The sequence below is a fragment of the Anser anser genome (genome assembly GCF_964211835.1).
Source record: "Anser anser genome assembly, chromosome: 1".
NCBI classification, from domain to species: Eukaryota; Metazoa; Chordata; class Aves; order Anseriformes; family Anatidae; genus Anser; species Anser anser.
In genome coordinates this window covers 96,924,337-96,942,666 of record NC_139720.1, presented here as the reverse complement: position 1 = coordinate 96,942,666, position 18,330 = coordinate 96,924,337, and the positions used below count along the sequence as shown (strand labels likewise).

The 18,330-nt window shown below is 39.5% G+C and overlaps 1 protein-coding gene across 12 annotated transcripts in view; it reads left to right on the top strand.

The window, feature by feature from the left end:
• LOC310892228 (uncharacterized protein) overlaps window positions 1-18,330 on the top strand; it is a 421,439-nt gene that overhangs the window by 137,321 nt on the left and 265,788 nt on the right. For all 12 annotated transcript variants that reach the window (XR_014577955.1, XR_014577956.1, XR_014577957.1 and 9 more), the window contains exon 4: window positions 3,084-3,159. The gene's annotated coding sequence lies outside the window, so the exon portion shown is untranslated. The remainder of the gene's footprint in view (window positions 1-3,083; window positions 3,160-18,330) is intronic.

Sequence of the window (18,330 nt, the reverse complement as noted above, 5' to 3'; positions counted from 1 at the left end):
GCTTCATGGCAAGCAAAAACCACGAAAAAGAACAGTGAAAATGTTTACCTTTCTGTGACTTGTTTTTGAAGCATTTGCTGAGAACCAACATTTGTTCCTCCTGTTAACACTCTACAAATGTACCTCATTTCATACTCCTCATTCCTGTAATTCCAGCTCTTGGGCTTCTCCAAAGCAGAAGTTCACCAGCTGTTCTCAAGGCAGGTTGTTTCTTGCTTTTCACCAGGGGACAAGGGCCCTCTTTTAGGACAGGGGTCTACTGCCCTGCAGTGCTAGGCACACTCACCGATGCCACCTCCGCTTTTATTCCTTGCTCGTGCATGCTTCTCCAAATCATTTCATCCCAAGGTCATTAGTTCCTTAGTTTTTAAATAGAAGGATATGGTTAAAATGGCAGCAATTGGTATTCTGTGTTTAATGAGGCTTTCTGTAGGTTTTGCTCTGGGTTTACCTCCAACTCGTAGCTAAAATAGCTCTTTACGGTGCTCTGGCTGTGCGTGTTGTGTACTTCAGGTGTTGTGTTAACTATGGTTATTTAATTGAAGTTTTTCAAGATGGCAGTTAAAAGGGTCTCACGGTGAGTTGTTTCCGAGGCTCCATTTCTTTTAATTGGTGGGTCGTAGCGTGTGCTGGTTACGCCTGCCTTGAGGAGAGGGAGTGCTTTCTCTGAAAGCACCGTGCCCCGCTGCTCAGCTTGCAGGGTAATGCTAGATGTTGTGTTTCCTTGTTTTTCTTTCCAATTAGAAGAACAGAAAGGACTTTGGGTTAGAGCTCTTTGGAAAACGCATCAATGTATGGCCGTAAGGAGGGTATGGAGCATGCGGAGAGGGGGCTGTACCTTTGTGGTTTCATAGGAGAGGGCAAAATGCTTCCTCGTTCTCTACAAGAAAACGGGGATTTGGACAAAATTCACTGTGATGAAGTTTGTGTACCAATTTATTCCTATTTAGGTCATCAGAATAGGGCTTCAGTGGTGCAGTCTGTATGCTGGCTCTCTATACAGGGATACATTTCACCCTCAGTGAATGCTCTTTGTTTTCTCAGTTGAGGTCAGTTTTTCATTGCATTCATTAAAAGAAATAGCTCTGGATTGCAAATACCACTGCCCCTCTCCTTCCCAGCCAGCAAGCCAGCATTACAGTTCTTAAGATGTTAGAAAAGGGGGTAAACTTGGAAGGGGAAGGGCAAGAAAGAAATGGAAGTTCAGAGGCTGTCGCTGTTATCATTCGTCTGATGGTTGTGCCATTGCCTGGTTCTGATGGACTCTACTACCTATTCTTTTTTTTTTTGCCTTGATTTCTTCCCTGTTCCTCTGTCTAGCTTCCTGGATTCCTGGATGCTGATCAGGAGAAGGAAGGATAGTTGTGTGATGTAAAGATTGCATAGGGAACGAGGAACATGTTTCTCAGATGATTCCTCTTGCCAAGCTACTTCAAGAAAAATTTCATCCAAGTCTTGAAAGGTTACTATTTATCCTGTGGCCGTGTTGTCCTAGGACCACTGGGTGTGGGGTCTTGTTCCTTTCATTTGAATGTTAAAGATTTCATTCTGCCTAAGATTTGGTGATCCTTGTTGTGCTCTCCCTTCAGGTGCTCTCTGCATTGCCTCCTGCTCTTTAACACATCTCATCTTGACAGAGTTAAGCCTTAAAATAAGTTCCAGAGCTCGCTCACGTTTGTAGAGTACCGTGTGTATGATGTTTGTATGACAGCATATCACATGATATAACTTTTCTTGGTAAATGTTTGTGGGGCAAGATTGGGATATAACACTGAAGCCTGAAGAACTATTTTGTGCTGTTGCTTTTTTGTTGTGGTGCTGGGTTTTGTGTTTGGTTCTTTGTTTTGTTGAATTATTTTTTTTACTCATTTGAGAACAAAAATATAATTTCACTTAGGAATTGCCCCCAGACTGTGGGACATTCAAAGTCAGTATTAGATTTGTATCCAGAATTTATTTGTGGGTCTCTGTCTGTGTGCTGCTAGTGAAGAGAATAGCTTTGACATTGAACGGGGTAAATTCGGAAAGTTCTGGTGTCATCTTTTTAAAATAAAATTTGAGCAAGTTTTGATTTATTCCTTTAATGAATCATTGCTGTGTTGCATGTGTCTGTGTATAGGTGTAGGGTTTGTTATTATGAGGTCAAATCCTGACAACTTACTGCAAAATTGTTTTAATTTATTATTAATATTTTTTGTTTTTCTCACTTCTCCTAGTTTTGTAGCCGTTATAATTAGATATAATTAAAACCACGGGTTTTAAACTCCAGTCTAACACTTAAACTCATATTTATGGTGGAACCCCTGGAGTTTTGTCGTCATTCTAACTGTATTTTGAAAAAAATATATTTTTTTTGCATTTGTTCAAATGCTTTGTCTACAGCTACCACTTCTTAATCATCTGTTTTGCGCAGTGAAATGACATTTATTTTACACGATAAGAAACTTTGCAGTTTTGTAGAGCTATTTCATATCCCTTAACTAATGGGTGCAAGGGACCTTTTGCCTCGTACACTTGAAAAACAGCTTTCCTCTTTTGGAACTTGTCTTTCTTTCTCTGCTCCTCCATGCAACAGTCTGAAAGTGCTACATGCTGTAGAACGGATTTTTAAAAAAATGTTGGCTGGCATTATGTAAAACCATATTTTCCCTTTTGGTGCGTATGTTCTGGTCCTAGCAATGTCCTTGTTTTGCTGAAATTAACATTTTCCCCCTCGCAGTCATTGGTATGTGATGGTGTTTTTCTGTCTTCTTTAATTGTGATGCTTTTTTTTTAATTATAAGGTAGATTGTTAAAATTAAGTGGCAGAAGGCTTCTATCCGAGTTATTCAGAGATCTTTTACTGTAGAAATATATTTTGCTACTCTCAATTGCCTTTTTTCCCCTTCTTCTTTCATTGCAAACTACTCTGGGAAGAGCTTCTTTTAACCAAAAAAAAAAAAAAAAAAGAGGGAGGAAAAAAAAGGCTATGCTTGACTGATAATGCATTGCTTTGGATGGTGAAACATTATGAAAGTTTAATTTTTAATTAAATCTGAAATACCAATTATAACTGAAAGAGATTTTAACCTGTTTCTTTTCAGACTGCCTGAAGTTACATTGTAGATGCTGAAATCACTGCACCTTAAAAACAAAAAGATTAAACTGCACTGCATTCTTGTAAGTAAAAGCTTTTCCGGTACCTTTTGTGTGAGTATTTTTCCTCAATATGCATCCAAAGTGTTAGCACAGTAACTGGTCTTGGATAAAGGTCAGAGTCCCCTTGAATAGGATTTAGAAGTTCAAAGGATGTTTTATTTAAAAATTAGAACTAAACTTAAATCTTTCAGATCTTTAATTTCAGACCCCTGAATAGATCTTTCTTTTTCACTTCAATTTGAATATTATTAGGAATAATGTGTGTCTGTGTGTCTGTTGACGTACAGTTTCTGCGGCTTTTGGTGTAGGAGATTCCTCATAGCATAAAGTATAATTTATTTTCTTTTTCTGATGTCATAATAAAATTTTGTCCCTTATGTGAGAAAAAACTGAACAACTTTCTAATGATATCACAGGAGGCTTCATCTGCTTTAGGACATGGATGAAAGCAGAAATTTCTCATTTTGTCTGTTCTGTGATACAACAAAACAGTCAAAATAATGTCTTGTGTCTCAGCAAGAAAGGAGTCTCTTTCTGAAATCGTAGTTGCTCCATAAGTGCAAGGCAGATTGTACATCTACCCTTATTTAGAATCTGTTTACCAAATGTATTTGGGTAAATAATTATGATTTGGAACTTCAGTGACTGAAGAACAGACAGGCAAAACAGTATTGGGAAATGCAGTAGATTCAGATGCTCTGAATTTAATGAAATAATATATGAATAAAAATCCATGAGTTTGTAGATAGTAAGAAAAAATGTTTTTTAGTTGGGCGGTGCAAAGCTGTGGAATATTACAAAGCAAAGTCAGTTTGTTTTCTTGTTTGAGATCAAAATGTACAGTCTGTAATGAAATCCAGAGTCTTTTCCCGTAGTGATACTTTTGTACTTCGGTATTAAAATATTTTAACTATTCCATGGGATTTTTCTTCTCTCCCTGCACCCCTACCCCCTCCCTCCCCCATCTTATTTTTTTTAATTGTATTTTAGTGATTTATTTTAAACTAGCTGAAGGGTACAGTACACTGTGGGCAGCTAATGCGTGCCCCTTCCAGCGTGGAACGCCAAGCATGACTCAGGCAGGCAGATTGTGCCATTCTGGCTTGACTCCATTGTGTTTTTACATTACTGGCAAGGGCCGTGCCATTGTGTTGCTTAAATATTGTGCATTAACTGCAGGCTGTGGCCAGTGAATTGTATTTAACATTTTCTGTTCATCATTGCTGAATATCTACCGCAAGCAGCTTCACTGGCCGTGAGAGGTTAACCTTACAATTAAACCAGTGGCCTAAACTGAAAACACTAATGGATCTGCTGGGTACAGCAACAATTTAAGGGGAGGCATTAGGGGTGGGGGGAAAAGTTGGGGGACACCTGTGAATGTGGGAGTACTAAGTTTCCAAGTTGTCTTGAAATTTTGTGTGAACAACCAGGAGAATTTTTATTGGAAAGTAATAGTATTTCTCTTTCCAAAATGTAACAGTGCAAGGAGTGAATTAAGCATGTTCTCTGAATCCATAGGATCCAGATGGTCAGTAAGTCCTATGTGGACAGCCCTAAGGCAAAACACCAGGTAGCAATATATGGGTCTGATGGTGCTGGCTGGAATGGGCTTTTTCAGTTAGGGAGGAGATGACAGTCTAAGCTTTTGAGGAGGGATAACTACACAAGTGTAGAACTCATGTGCAGAAAAAAAAAAAAACAAAAAAAATATATGTATAAATCAAGGCAGAAATGTTGAGCAGCTTGCTCCAGATCAGAGTAAATTAGAAGTGAAACTGGGAATGGAGTACGGGTTCATGACTCCAAATCTCTTCTGTTGAGCCCAGTTCTTCTTTCCATTCCATGACATAGAGGTCCAAGTGTCTAATCTTTGAGTTTCTTGTCATGTTGTGGTTTTTGCTTTTTTCTGATGTTTTCTGTCCTTGGCATACAGCCTGTAATAGGATGAATAAGGAGGGAGAATTTTTATGTACGCACAGGTATGCTGTAAAGTGAGGCTGTGATTCTTGCTTTACCTCATGTCTACCTAACTATGGAACACCCTCATTATAAACAGAAATATGCTTAAGATTTTTCTTACGTATGTTCACTGTAGTCAGGTGTCTCTAATTCTGAGATCTTTAATGAAGTGAATTCAAGTATGGGTTCCCTGTATTAACCTGAAGACAGCATGAAGAAAAGGCAAGCCATGCTCTAGTAGTTTTCTGGTGTGTTTAATTGTTGGTGTTGGTGGTTTTTTTTAATTGGATTTCTTTAATTTAAGGGTGGGAACCTTGTTTTAGTGTGTGGATGTCTGTAAAGTAACAGCTTAATATAAAAGGGGCCAAATTTTCAGCTGATATAAAAATGTTCTTGACTTGATACATGGCATTAGAGGAGAATACAGATTCACAACACGTGAACATCTGGCAGGCAATTGCATAAAAATACAGCCTTTTAAATGGAGTGCAGGCATGCTCCTAGTGGGAAAGGTCTGTGGACTTGATTCTTCTTATGCTGGGTGCTCAGCTTAGCTATGTACTAAAATTACGTAGATTAATAGGCAAATAGATTCACTGAGCTCTGCAGGACTACTCAAAAGCTTAACTTTAAAGATGTGCTTAAGTACTTCACTGTTTGCAATTAACCCAAAACAGGATAAAGTTCACTCTGAGGAGTTAGTTACCACTGCTGGCATTCAGCATGTACCTCATTTTAGAATGAGGCAGAAGGGAAAGCATTTTGTGTGTGGAAGAAAAAAAAAAATCTGTACGCACAATGAAAACTTATACAAGGGATGCACTGGATGTGCTCTCAGACTAATGGTTTCAGTTATGCTGCCGTTGGCTAAGACCAATAAAGAATATACAATGCATTATTTTTGTTAAAAAGTGAGACTTTTCATAGTTTCAGCCTTAGGTGGCCTTGTGATCCGATTACTGACTAAGAGATCTGATGTTCTAATTTTGATGGATGCTGGCTCCTTGAGTGGCATTGGACAAGTCATTTAACCTCTTGGCGCCTTGTTCAGCAGATCACTTCAATCTGGTTCGTGCTGATACAGCTCTGTGAACATTATTGAGTTTGTTTTTTGCAAAGCTCTTACAGAAGAAATAGTAACCATTGTTATTATTAATAAGTATATTGTGTAGACAAAACACGAGGGATGGAGATACAGCTACTCATGGGGGTGATCTTTCACAACTCACTTGTGCCTTTGTTTAATTCCATCACTCAAAGGTATCAAGGCCAACTCCAATTTACAGAAGTATTTCTCATGTCACTCTCTCCACTGTTGAGTATTTTATTGTTCGTGTTCTCTCTCTGTCTGTTTCCCTGCTACTTTCCTCCATGCTGAATTAACCTTGCATACTAAACTTTGTTCCCTTTTTCTGTATTATAGAGTAGAGACATTTGTGTAGACTCCAAATTACAGAGAACAAATTCATTTTATCTACTGATTGTTTGCTGTTGATGTATGAAACAGACAGAAGACAGTTTGAATTTTCATAAGTTCAATTGAGCTTGCAGGCATAAGGAAAGGAACAGGCAGAACCCAAGCCACTGTGACACAGTAAGCTGGCATCCCAGAGTGCATACGGCATGTGTAGTGTCAGGACATCAGGGCTAGGAAGGGCTTCGTCCATCACAGCAGTGCTTTTAAATGAAGGAAGAATTCTGAAGCAACAAACAAGCTACCCTACCACGTTCTTCACAGCACAAGGATCCTTGTGGATCCTGATGGATAAGGGCTCTGCGCTATCCTCCTGTAACTTGCTGTTTTAACTAGAATTGCATGTCTAATACGTGCTTTGTTGAGCTCTGCCCATTCCCAGTTGCTATTCCTCTGACAAAATTTGAGCTCTCAATAGTTTACTAAGCCCTTTTTAGATGCAGGAGTGGCTTGTAGAAACTGCATTGGAGAAGACTTGTTTGAATGTGAAATAAATATGGAAGTATGCTTCCTTTGAAGAAAGATGAGTGTCTTGAGGCTGTCACTGAGGAATTGTTTTAGCACTAACAAAGAGAATTAATTTTGCCTTTTCCCCTTCCTATACTAAGGCATTAATCCAGAAAGTCATGGGGATAAATTCTGCCCTGATTTCTACCTGTGGAACCCCAGTGGAAATGAGGAGAGGTCATAAATGTTTGTCAAGGCAAAAATTGTCCAGGTCTTAAAATCATTTAGAAAGCAGAAACTGTTTGATTTTTACCTGGCCCAGGGACATGGGGATACATTGGAGTACTACATGGCAATATATGCTTCCAAAAGTGTTGCTTTTGTTGTATATACTAAAGAGAGTAAGAAAAAATATTCTAGTGAGTGAGAAGTTATAATCAGGAGCACAGTGATTAATTGTTCTTCATATCCACTGGGAGAAAGACCTAAAGAAATCAGTTCAATGAGCAGTGAAAATTACCAAGTTACATATTAAGAACCATGTTCTGACTGTGTAGGCAGTAAAACACGCAACCTCTAGGTACTGTGGAAGCAAGGGAGGTTTCTTTTTGAAGGATTGGGTAGGAAAATCACCTCTGGGGGTGTGCCATAAGACAGATGCTGAACTAGATGATTTTTGTTGTTCCCTTGCATTTGTCTGATTCAGCATACCGTTTGGGAATGTTGGTATGTGGCTAGTACATTCCTGATTAATAAAGCTTAATGTTCCCAAAGGATCCCTAGGGTTCTCATTTTTCCATCCTCTCATAACTGAAACCATACTGTCTCTTCAAGGATTTCAGTGGGCTGCCAGCATTTCGATTTGACCCTTCTTTTTTTAGAGGGGGACGGGAAGGAATTGTATAGACACCAAAAGACAGATTTTTGGTTGCTGTGAGTCTATTTTTTTTTTCCCAGTCAATGTACTAATAATGCTGATTTGTTTCAGTTACTGTTTTTGAAAATTTGGATGGCACTCCAGGTATAGCCTAGTACAAAAGCCTGTGATATAGACCATGGAGGTGGTTTAAAGGTGCAAATACGACTGATGATCAGAGTGAGTATGTAATAGGGCTGGAGTAAAGCAGTTTGCAAAAAGTAATTTCTCAGGAGATAATGAACTTTCAGTTTTCTGAATTTTCATGCAAACATACTTGAGAGATATTTTCACTTTGTGAAACTGCCAATCTCAAAGTACAATTGTCCAGCCTGATAGTATTGTTAGTTCTCAGGTTGATTTTAATCAGTCCCATCCACAACTTAGCACAAAGTAGCGCTGGAAATGATTGTTGATCAAGTCTATCACGGTTTGTTGGTTTTTTTTTTTGTTCTCTTGCAAATGCTTAAGGGTGGTGTTTGTTATTGTTCTAGGTCTGTATGTTAAGAGTATCAATTGTAGTGTACAAATGAATAGAATTCTGACTTTTATCACAGGTGGCAGCTCTTGTTTTTACAGAATAGTGGCCACAATAGATGAGGATAGGAAAATGGCTCTCTAGTGCATGGTTGCTTTAGTATATAAAGGAATATGCGTTGTGATTCACTCATATTAAAAAGGCATGGGAATATCAGCACTGATTCCCTCAGTAGCACTACTGCAGTAAGTTGTAAAACACTTCAGTATTTCAGCACCTGAAGATATTACGGTAGAAGTGGAAAATATCTCACTCCATTTATCAAAGCATTTGCTGGTCTAGCTTCGAGATAAAAGAAAGACTACAGATTATTGAGCATATATCATGATTGTAAAGACCATTAAGCATATATTATCTTTGGCCAGAGATGCTCCTGGATAAGCTAAAAAAGGAAAAAAAGATGATACAGGCCTGGCCTTTTCCAGTTCCTGGCCCTCTTATTTTGTTCTATCCAAACTGAAATTCTTCAGCTAAACCAGTATATAATGGGAGGGGCTCCACAGAAAGGCATTGTGGTTATCCCATGTTTGCATCAGTGCCCCTGGGGAGACTCTCACTGAATCATTTTGAATTTCAGAGTCTGATGTAGGGCAGTCTGATGAATGTCAGTTACCCAAACTTTCTGGTCTATTTTCTTCATTAGTGTAAGTGGTCTTGCTCTGAATTTTACTATAGAGGATCTGGCTCTTCTTATTGCCCTCCTTTCCATCATTGCCCCTCTATCTAAATAATAGATTAGAATAGATTTAAATCTCAGTTGTATCAAAATTGATCTATTGTTTTCATCAGTTTCCACTGGCACAAGAGAGATCAGAATACTTATTTATTTTTAAATAAATCATCTGCAGAGCTTCACTGCTGACATGTTCGTGGCTTTGGTGCCAATGCATGCTCTGCAGGGTCTTCAAAATCCTGACAGAATGCGCTGTCATTCCATATGTGTTTTAGTAGTTCTGTATTTCCTCATGACAAAAGAATCTCTCGGTCTGTGCATGTCATTATCCTATAGCATTTGGGTGATTCTGTGGTTTAAAAGGACCTAGTTGTTGCTCCTTCCCTCCTCTTTTTATGCCTGTCTCATCTAGGAGCCTTCAGATGTCAGCAAGATAGCTGGGTTGGAGATAGCGAGCACTTGGCAGGTCAGTCTATGCTGTTAAAGGCTATTGCAAAAGTGGCTTTACAGAATGTTTGTGTCAGTAACACTGAAGGCATCACTGAATCAAAATTTCACTGAGCTTTCCCCAGCAAGCTACTTTTTTTTTTGTCTACATAATGTTTTCTCAGGACTTTCATTCCAGCTTGTGTTTGCATGGAAATTCTGAATAATGTAATTAGTTTGTAAAATGGAAGAGCGTTATTTTATTTTACCTCTTCTAAGACTGGCAGAACCTTTCCATGGAATTAGGCATGTAATTCCCAGCAATGACAGGATTTTTGCACCAAATCGCTGTATGTCCTCTCTGAATATGGACCATTTGAGGTCATGATCCTGCAGTCCCAGTTCATTTAGGTGTAGGGTATAGTGGCACAGTTCCTGTGAGTGTAGGTTGCAAGATCAGACCATCAGTGGGAAAACCTGCCAAACTTCATTCTCAGAGTCTGAGCCAGAGACAGATGAATTCTCATCTCTGCTCGGTTTCCTTTTCCATTCATTAGGATTTCTAGTGTGGAGGGTAATCTGTTTTGTCATGTCTCTTGCCCTGTTTTAATACAAAACTGGCCTTCTTATGTGTGAATGGCTGTCACTTCTCCAGGACAAATGATACCGGATTCCTGAAGCAAACAATTACAAAATGATTACCTCTTGAGCTGACTTAGTGTGCAGATGACAGCTTTTGCCTAGATGCAGTTAACAACTGGAGGGAATTTCCAGCAGTCAGACATCACACAAGCCTGAGGAATGCAGAGAGAAGCTGCTGAGGAACCCAGAAATCAGGTGACCACGAGGGTGTGGACTTGCATTAGTGTGTCATCCTGATGGAAAATACAGCGTGATTAGAGGTGAGAAATCCCCGAGTCTCAATACGCAGTGTTCCTGTAGGTACTGATTTATGCATGGATAGCACTTGAGTGTGCTGTTGAATTTGTGCCAGTGCCTCTCTGCCATATTGACCCCAGAAATGATACTATTTGCTGTCTATTCCTTGTGTTTGTAGTTTAGAAAATACTGTTCTTCACAGCTACCTCTGCTCATATTCTACGCTTACCATTCAAGAAGACATTTATTTGCTATGAAAATCTCCTGTTCTGTTTACTGGTCTTGGTTATGCTGTGGTCTTCTTGAGTTCACTGAAGAGAACTTCACTGAAGAAAATCTGCCGGTACTGCTCTAGGTATCTAGCGAATATTTTGTTCCCTCAGGATACCAGTCACAGTTGCCTCAAATGTTTTCCTGCCCTGTCCAGAGAATTACTCTCTGGTAAAGATTCAGGATAGTTCTTAATGCAGGAAGATAATCACAATTGGTATGTATGATTATAATCTGTAGCAAATATGAAATCTCTTACATTAATGTGTATGGTTTTTGGAATGGTACTGGACCAAAGCTTTGTATTCAGACAGTCCCTGAATTTCTGGGGTTCTGAAAATTTTGTTGTTTTCTCATACGTGAAACCTTAGCCTGTTGCAGAGATGAAAGGTGAAAGGCCCCTTCACTACCATGTCGAAATTTATCACAGGGGCTTTCAAGCTAGATGCAGTAACATTTAGGTGCTTAACTCTGAGGGGAATTCAAAGCCCAGAGGTAGGGTCTTTATCCGCTATTTGGGAAGTACTGAGGGCAAAGGTAAAAATCTCGCTGGGTGGAGTGCTGCCTGGAGGTAGTCAAAGGGAAGCTCTAGAGGCTAAAGGTTTGGTGATTCTTTCACGGGCAGGATTTCTTACCAGCAATTACCCTGAAACACAGAATGGATCCTATCCTTGCTGCAGCCATTAGTGTCCCAGAGAAATCCAGGTGTGTCAGGTAAATTCTACTCTTTATGAAATTATCAGCTGTTAAAATACGTTTTTAGATCCCCCTATCCTTTCAGCTGCATGAGATAGGCATATATTTCCCATGCCTTGCGATGGTGGAAAACATTTCTGATGTCCCCGCATTGTCAGACTGTCAAGGGCACAGTTATGTGATTATCATTATTGTGATTTAATTACATTTAAAAGCATTTACTTTCTGAAAATCTTGTACGCTCTCTCTGTCATAATGTTTAGAATGTATCTTTACCATACAGTAGTTATTCTTTAAGGCTCCTTATACCTAGGAAATCTTGTAAAAGAAATATACTGTATAGCAGAACAGGTGTTTCTTATCTAATGCTGAACTAATTCTTAGAGCTGTGTCGTGATTACTCTTGTAGGCACTGGTGGAAGTCTAGAAAGGGTAGTGGACTTTTTCTCCTGATTTCTCCATGAGATGGTAGGAGTCATGAATATCTATCTTGTAAAACACTGAGTCTCACTTCTACAGCTCCTAGTACTTCATCCCACTGTCTGAATGGGATAGGGTTTTGCCTGTAACTTCCCTATACTGCTTTCTAGAGAGAGCAACAGGAGAATGAAGTTGTGGGCTGCAGGTAAGCTGTGTGACAAAGCAAGTTTTCTTTGTAGCACACTGAGAGGTTATGCAAACGTGATGTCACCTGCAATTGCCACCAGAACTCTGTTACAATTTCTTTATTGAGTACAGCCATCTTCTGATTGCTTGTCTTACAGATGGAGTGAAATCTTGGCCTTGATAAAGTCAGTGGGACTTCACCACGTTCCTTTCAGTGGAGCCAGGTTGTGTTGCAAATACGTGCTTGAGCTGCATGGCTCTGCAGGGTAGGTTATGGGATGCCTGCTGCATTGCACGTGTGCATCTGTTCCCACCTCTCCAGCAGTGCTGCCTGGATGAGGGGCAGGTGCTGACTCTTCTGTCTGCTGTGTTGTCAGCCTCAAGGTAGAAGAGGAAATGGAGGAAATTCCTTAGGTGATGTAGAGGAAAACAGTTTGCAGCAGAAAAATAAACATGTGATGCTCTCTTTAGAAAGAGGTGGTTTTATTGTTGTTGTTTTTTGAAATAACATGATTAAACTTTTTTAATAATAAAATTACATAAGTTGTCATGCATGTTTTAGCCCAGTAGTGGTCAAATGAAGGTTTATTTCGCTTTTAATCTCCTCATTTTAGGTTGTTTGGAGTTCTTTTGTGAAAGTTCATAAGACTATATTGGTTAGAAATTATTCACCTCTCCCATCTTATCTAGCCCCGATTTAATATTAGCTAATAGAACAGATCTTTCTTCTGTGGAGCCAAGGAGGAACTGTCAAATTTCATGCCCAGTTCAGACAAACTGTACCTCTGTGAGGCAGGGGCTGTGCTGAAAACCAGGTGTAAAATCCCCAGTCCCTGCCTCAGTTTGGCTTTTCCGCTCCTCTGCAGCACTGATCTGCAAACGGAGACTCCCGGGCTGATCATTTTCAATGCTGAGCTTTCAAAACTGAGTGTGTACTTGGCCTGTCTTTGTTTAAACTTAGAAAAATTAACGGAGCTCATTCTGCACATCTGAAATCCCAGTCTTCACACTTACACAGAACATTTGAGTAGCTTTATTTGCAAGTCTAACACTAATTCATGAGGCTGAATTGACAGAAGAGGTGGACGGTACTATTGCCCTTTAAGTAGGTCTTTCCTTTATATTGGTGGGACTTTTGCTGGTATCAGTGTTTGGGAGTGTTTCTGTGTTTCTCTCCAGTTTGCTAATCTCTCTCTAATGCTAAGCTTCCTCCATAGCTCATTTCTAAAGGCCACTTCCTTGAGGTTATGGTAAGACCTCAGTTGGACAGAGAGGGAGAAACTGTAAGAACCTAAACCAAAAATTCTAACACAAATTTTAGCTAATACAAATTACAGGGATTGGTGTAGTATACAACAACTTCCTCTGTGATGGCCACACTTACTGTCTGTCACTGCTCAGTTTACTAGGCTGAGCTAAAATGGGCTCTTCGCTGCCCTGTAGATCCCTACCTGTAGACAGGGAAAGGAGTTGTGTCCCCTTGCCTCCCTGCGCTCTCCACTTCATAACTACAATCCCAATTATCTTGTCAGAGAGACGTTTTTTATGGGAAAAAGGTAACATATCACCACAATAAATTCTGAACAGAGCTCTTGCCTCAGGACTTGGTGTAGCAGAGAAGGTTGTGTTTTACCTTCAGGCCCTGTACAAATAAAAATCGCTTGAACAGTGAGCCAGCAAAACGTGAAAATAGAGAGGGGCAAATGTACATTTACTTTTTGTATATTCACATTAATCAGGCATATCGTTTTTATTTGGAAAAGACAGTTTCAAGAAAAGTAAAGTTACATCAATTAAAAATGTGAAAAGGGAAAATCAGAATATTGGTTTTGTGTGTGTATATTGTGTGGTTTTGTTATCTTTTTTGCTTAAGTTCATCACCCATATGTAGTAGTTATGCATGACATTGCATGTCAATCTATTTGTTAGACTGGAAGAGGCACAGGTTTAGGAAAGGTGAAGGTTCAGTAAGTACTAAGCTTATGCCTAGTGAATGTTTTATAGTGATATAGACTGCTGCTAGGCTTTCTACAGGGACGTGCAATAATGCGAATATAAAAGAATGGAAGGGCTTACGTGGAAATTCTTATGAATTCATTTCTGGCTTTTCAATTCTGTGGGGAAGTTCAGTGTTCTTTCTGAATTCTGACTTCAAAAGGAAATGAGAAGTCAAATTTTCTGATTTTAGATCTATCTGTAAAATGCAACAGAAGGCATGTTAGCTTACTAGCAAAAGTAATGGAATGCCCAAAGTGTAAATCTTTAGAGACACCAAAAAAACAAAAACCAACCCTGGGATCTGTTGCTTTTAGAAATGCTGTGGGGATTAATAGCGTGTTTTTTGCAATGCTATGAGCTTTATCTCTCGCTCTGACTTTCCACCATCATTCTTGTGTCTAGGTACACCCGATTCTCTATGTTCTTTTGGGTTTCAAACAGTAGAATTCAGGTGACCACCTCCTTTTTTGCTGACTAAGGCTACTCTAACAGATAGTTGAGTATTGTTGTGAGTGCCAGGAGGAATGACTGCTTTGTGGACAGATATTGTAGCAGACAGAAGTATTGATTGGGTTTCATTGTAATAAACATTGCCAGATGTTATCTCAGTGTGCACTGTTTACATTAGTAAATAAATAAATCCTCCAGAGCACAATTATTCTCTATAATGTTTTTTCAAAAGTTTACTATTGTCTCCTTTTATATGTCTAAAGTGACCTTCCTCTGCTCTCTGTGCAGCTTGAGAAACTAATTAGGACATGTGAACCTAATTGTAAAATTCAAATCCTGATCCGCATTCAGATATCATATCAAGGCTGAGTCTAGGATGTATATGTACTAGCATCTTCCTTTTGGGTACTCTTTCTTCATCTGAGACCTTTTTCCAAAGGAAATACGTGAACAGGTTTTTTTCACTGTTGTGTTACTATCCATACTATTATCCAAGATAAACACCTTGTCATGCAAATGTCATGGTAAACATCTGTGTCCTCTTATTCTTGGCAAAGACTCTCGAAACTGGTGGGTCACTTGGTACACAAAATAATGATGGGATTCCAACATAGGCAGAGTCAGCAGTGCACGCAAGGCCAGCGTGTTAGTTAAATAAGCTAAAAGAACTCTAAGGATCTGAGCTTCCACAAAGGCTAAGACTCACGAGAGTCCAGATTTGCTCTTCAGACTGTGAATGCACAGCACATCATCACAGCGCACAGCAGATCAGTGTGGGCCTGTGTGGAGCTCCTGCTTCTACGCTTGGCTGGTGCCGCCTTTTTCCTTGCAAGAGGCATGGCAGATTGAAGCATACTTAGGTTTTGAGTCCTCTTGATCCCTGCTGTAATCAGCTCTCCCCAAAACACCCAGCAAGTTCACAAGAGGTTTTTTGAAGTGTAGCTAGTAACCATAAAACTTCATGTTAAATGAGAGCTGAAACTGTCTACTGGGCCTTCCGAGAGTGAGTTTTTTGTTTCCAGTGAAACTCTACCTATTATGCTGAAGTACTGGTTCCTTGCTTTGCTAGATTAAGCCATCTTGTAATTTATCATCTTGAGTAATGTGTGCTTCCACAGACATACAGGTTCCCTTGGCAAGTTGGCTCCCTCTGGAGACTCCCCAAAACATACTTAGAACAACTTCTGTAGGTTTAGAAAGATGCCAGTGTGTATCTCAATTCTCTGCCAGTGAACCAACATTATTAACCTTACATCTCCCAAATTAAATAATCTTTCTCTGTCATATCTTAAGTTTAAATTCATATAAAAGATGTGCTTTTTCCCCCAACTCTTAATAGTTTTGTGGGATGTTGTTTTTGTTTCTTCTGCTTTATCAGCTGAGTTTAACTGTACTTGTTCTCTTTATTTAGCTACATGTAGAATTATTCTATACATTTTACTGGAACTGCTGTGATGGAAGCACAAACAAGTTACATGTTTATGTATGCAGAGGTATCCTGTAAAACTTGTAGGGCTACCCATTTTTAATATTTTGTGATAGTGGACAAAGACCATCAAACCCATATTCATTTTTCATTGTTAATGTGTCCCCTTTTCATTGACAAAAAGGGAAAAGAAGAAAAAATGAATAAATAGCAAAAGAGGAAAATCTCACCTTCTCACCAATTATTTCCTGTGTGTGTGAATGCTTTCAGTGATGCCTCTGAAAACTTTGAAGAGAACTACTTGCTTCTGAATATGCCTGTGTAGCATGAAGAATGGCTGTCCATTTAAAATGTGGCTGTATTTCTTATCTCACTTTCACTTTGAATAGTCAAGTGCACGTCCAAACTACAGCTACTGAAGGAACAAATTCAAGTTGCATGCAAACATGGCTCATCAGCTGTGCATTTTTCCTCTTTCTAAGGAATAAAGATCACAAGTGTGAAATGAAACATAACAGGGAGGCACTGGAGTGCAGATCTGAAGGTGGAATTTGCATTGGCTGCACTTCAGCACAGATGGTAGAAAAACTTAAATCTACTCTTGGGTCCTGAGACCTCCCCCACTCACATACACCTCAGGTTAGTGAATGTATCTAAGGGAGGAAACTGGAGCAGGTAATTCCTGAGGGATTCTAACCATTCATGCTCCCTAAAAGAAGGAGCCATGGAAAATACGCTTCAACATCACTATTTTGTTGGCTGCAATGGGATTTTTGTTTAGTGCAATAGCTCTCCTAATCACCATCTAACCAGTTGTGTCCCTAATAATATAAAAGGTGTAACACAGCCTTCCTCAGGATTACTCGTCTGCGAAATTAAATACCTTAATTGTTCCTTCCATCTAGGGAGGAGAAGTAGACCAAAGAATGACCAAAGTCTGCAGTCAGTCTGTTCCCCTCTTGATTTTAAGGGGGTAAAGAGTGTGTATAGGCTTAATGCATCCTCCTTGTTAACTGGGATAGAAAACCTTAGCTTTATTCTCCTTTTACTGTCCTATGTACTGCCCTACTCTCTTGGCTCTGTCATAGTACAGGGGCATAACATCAGACACCTAGTTTGGGGGAAAGTTAGGACTCCTGAACTCTTGGAGTTCACATTTCAGGTAAATGTTGCAGCACTTAGCAGATGTGACTACAGGGGAGTTGGTTTTTCTGTTTGGTAGAGAGAGAGAGACATTTCCCTGTGCATGCTCCACACTTGTATGCACCAACCCTGTCTTTTAATGATCAGTTCCCAGGATAAGGTGGGAACTTTGTATCCAGGACCAGTTTGGTGTTTTTTTGGCATCTCCTATATTGCTGTGTGCAGTGATGCCAGTTAATGTTCATTGAGGCAGAGGATTTGCGATTCTGGTTCTTGGCCTGAAGTGGATTGAGATTCATAAAATATAATCTCAAATCACAAAGCCATCATGGGAGGTTTACAGCTTCTGTGACTATCTCGCTTGGGCTAGATTTGAATCAGCAATCAGGAGGTGAATGGTATTGTTCTTATCCCACTGCCAATTTCCTGAGCTAACATAATCTGTGTGTGTGTATGTGTGTTACAGAACTTTATTTTCCAATTGAATGCATCCATCCTTTAAAAACTGGTTAAAAAACAAAAGACAAAATGTAAAGGAAATTTACCATCCAAAAAAATAAAGAACAGTGCTAAGGACTTTAAAATATATGTAAACATCAGTTCCTGCCAAGTTAGTCATTACTAAGAGTTAACAACACGGGGGATTGATTGAGAGAATGATTGTTGCTGTAGAATGATGATTTAATAAGAGAAAATCTGATAGATTTGACATGCTACATAAAATGTGCAGAACGGTTATTCTTTGGGAAATTGCAACTTTCATTTGCACCCTTTACAGCCGTGTTTGTTCTGTGCCTTGCCACATTCCCCTTCTTCCCTGTTATTCTCTTTCATTGCTGTAAATCATTAGTATTCACCATTGTTACATGTGTCACAGGGAAAAGGAAACACGGGTGCCATTTCCCTTCCTCTTCTTGCCTTCTCTCACACCTTCATCTGGTCAGTTTTCCAGTAGTCACCCACCAGCTTTGTGCCATAGGGTGCTGCAAAATGTCCTGCTCCCCATCTTGAAAAGATGGCTGCTGAGAATTCAATTTTATTTCCCCTTTGCTACTGTTTCCTTCATAAGCATCCACTCCTCACTGTTCTGGCTGATTACTATTTACCCGTTACTTAGTCCTAACAACATGCTTGGTGCTTTATAAGCCAGAAAATAAAGGCTGTCTCAGCTCAAAGTTGTTGTTGTACAGGACAAATAGAGGGAAAAGCCCTTCTATTGTTTCCATCTTTATTGATGAGCTGGGCTCTGTCCTTCAGTTTTTCAGCAATAATTTATGAGAAGGTGTTT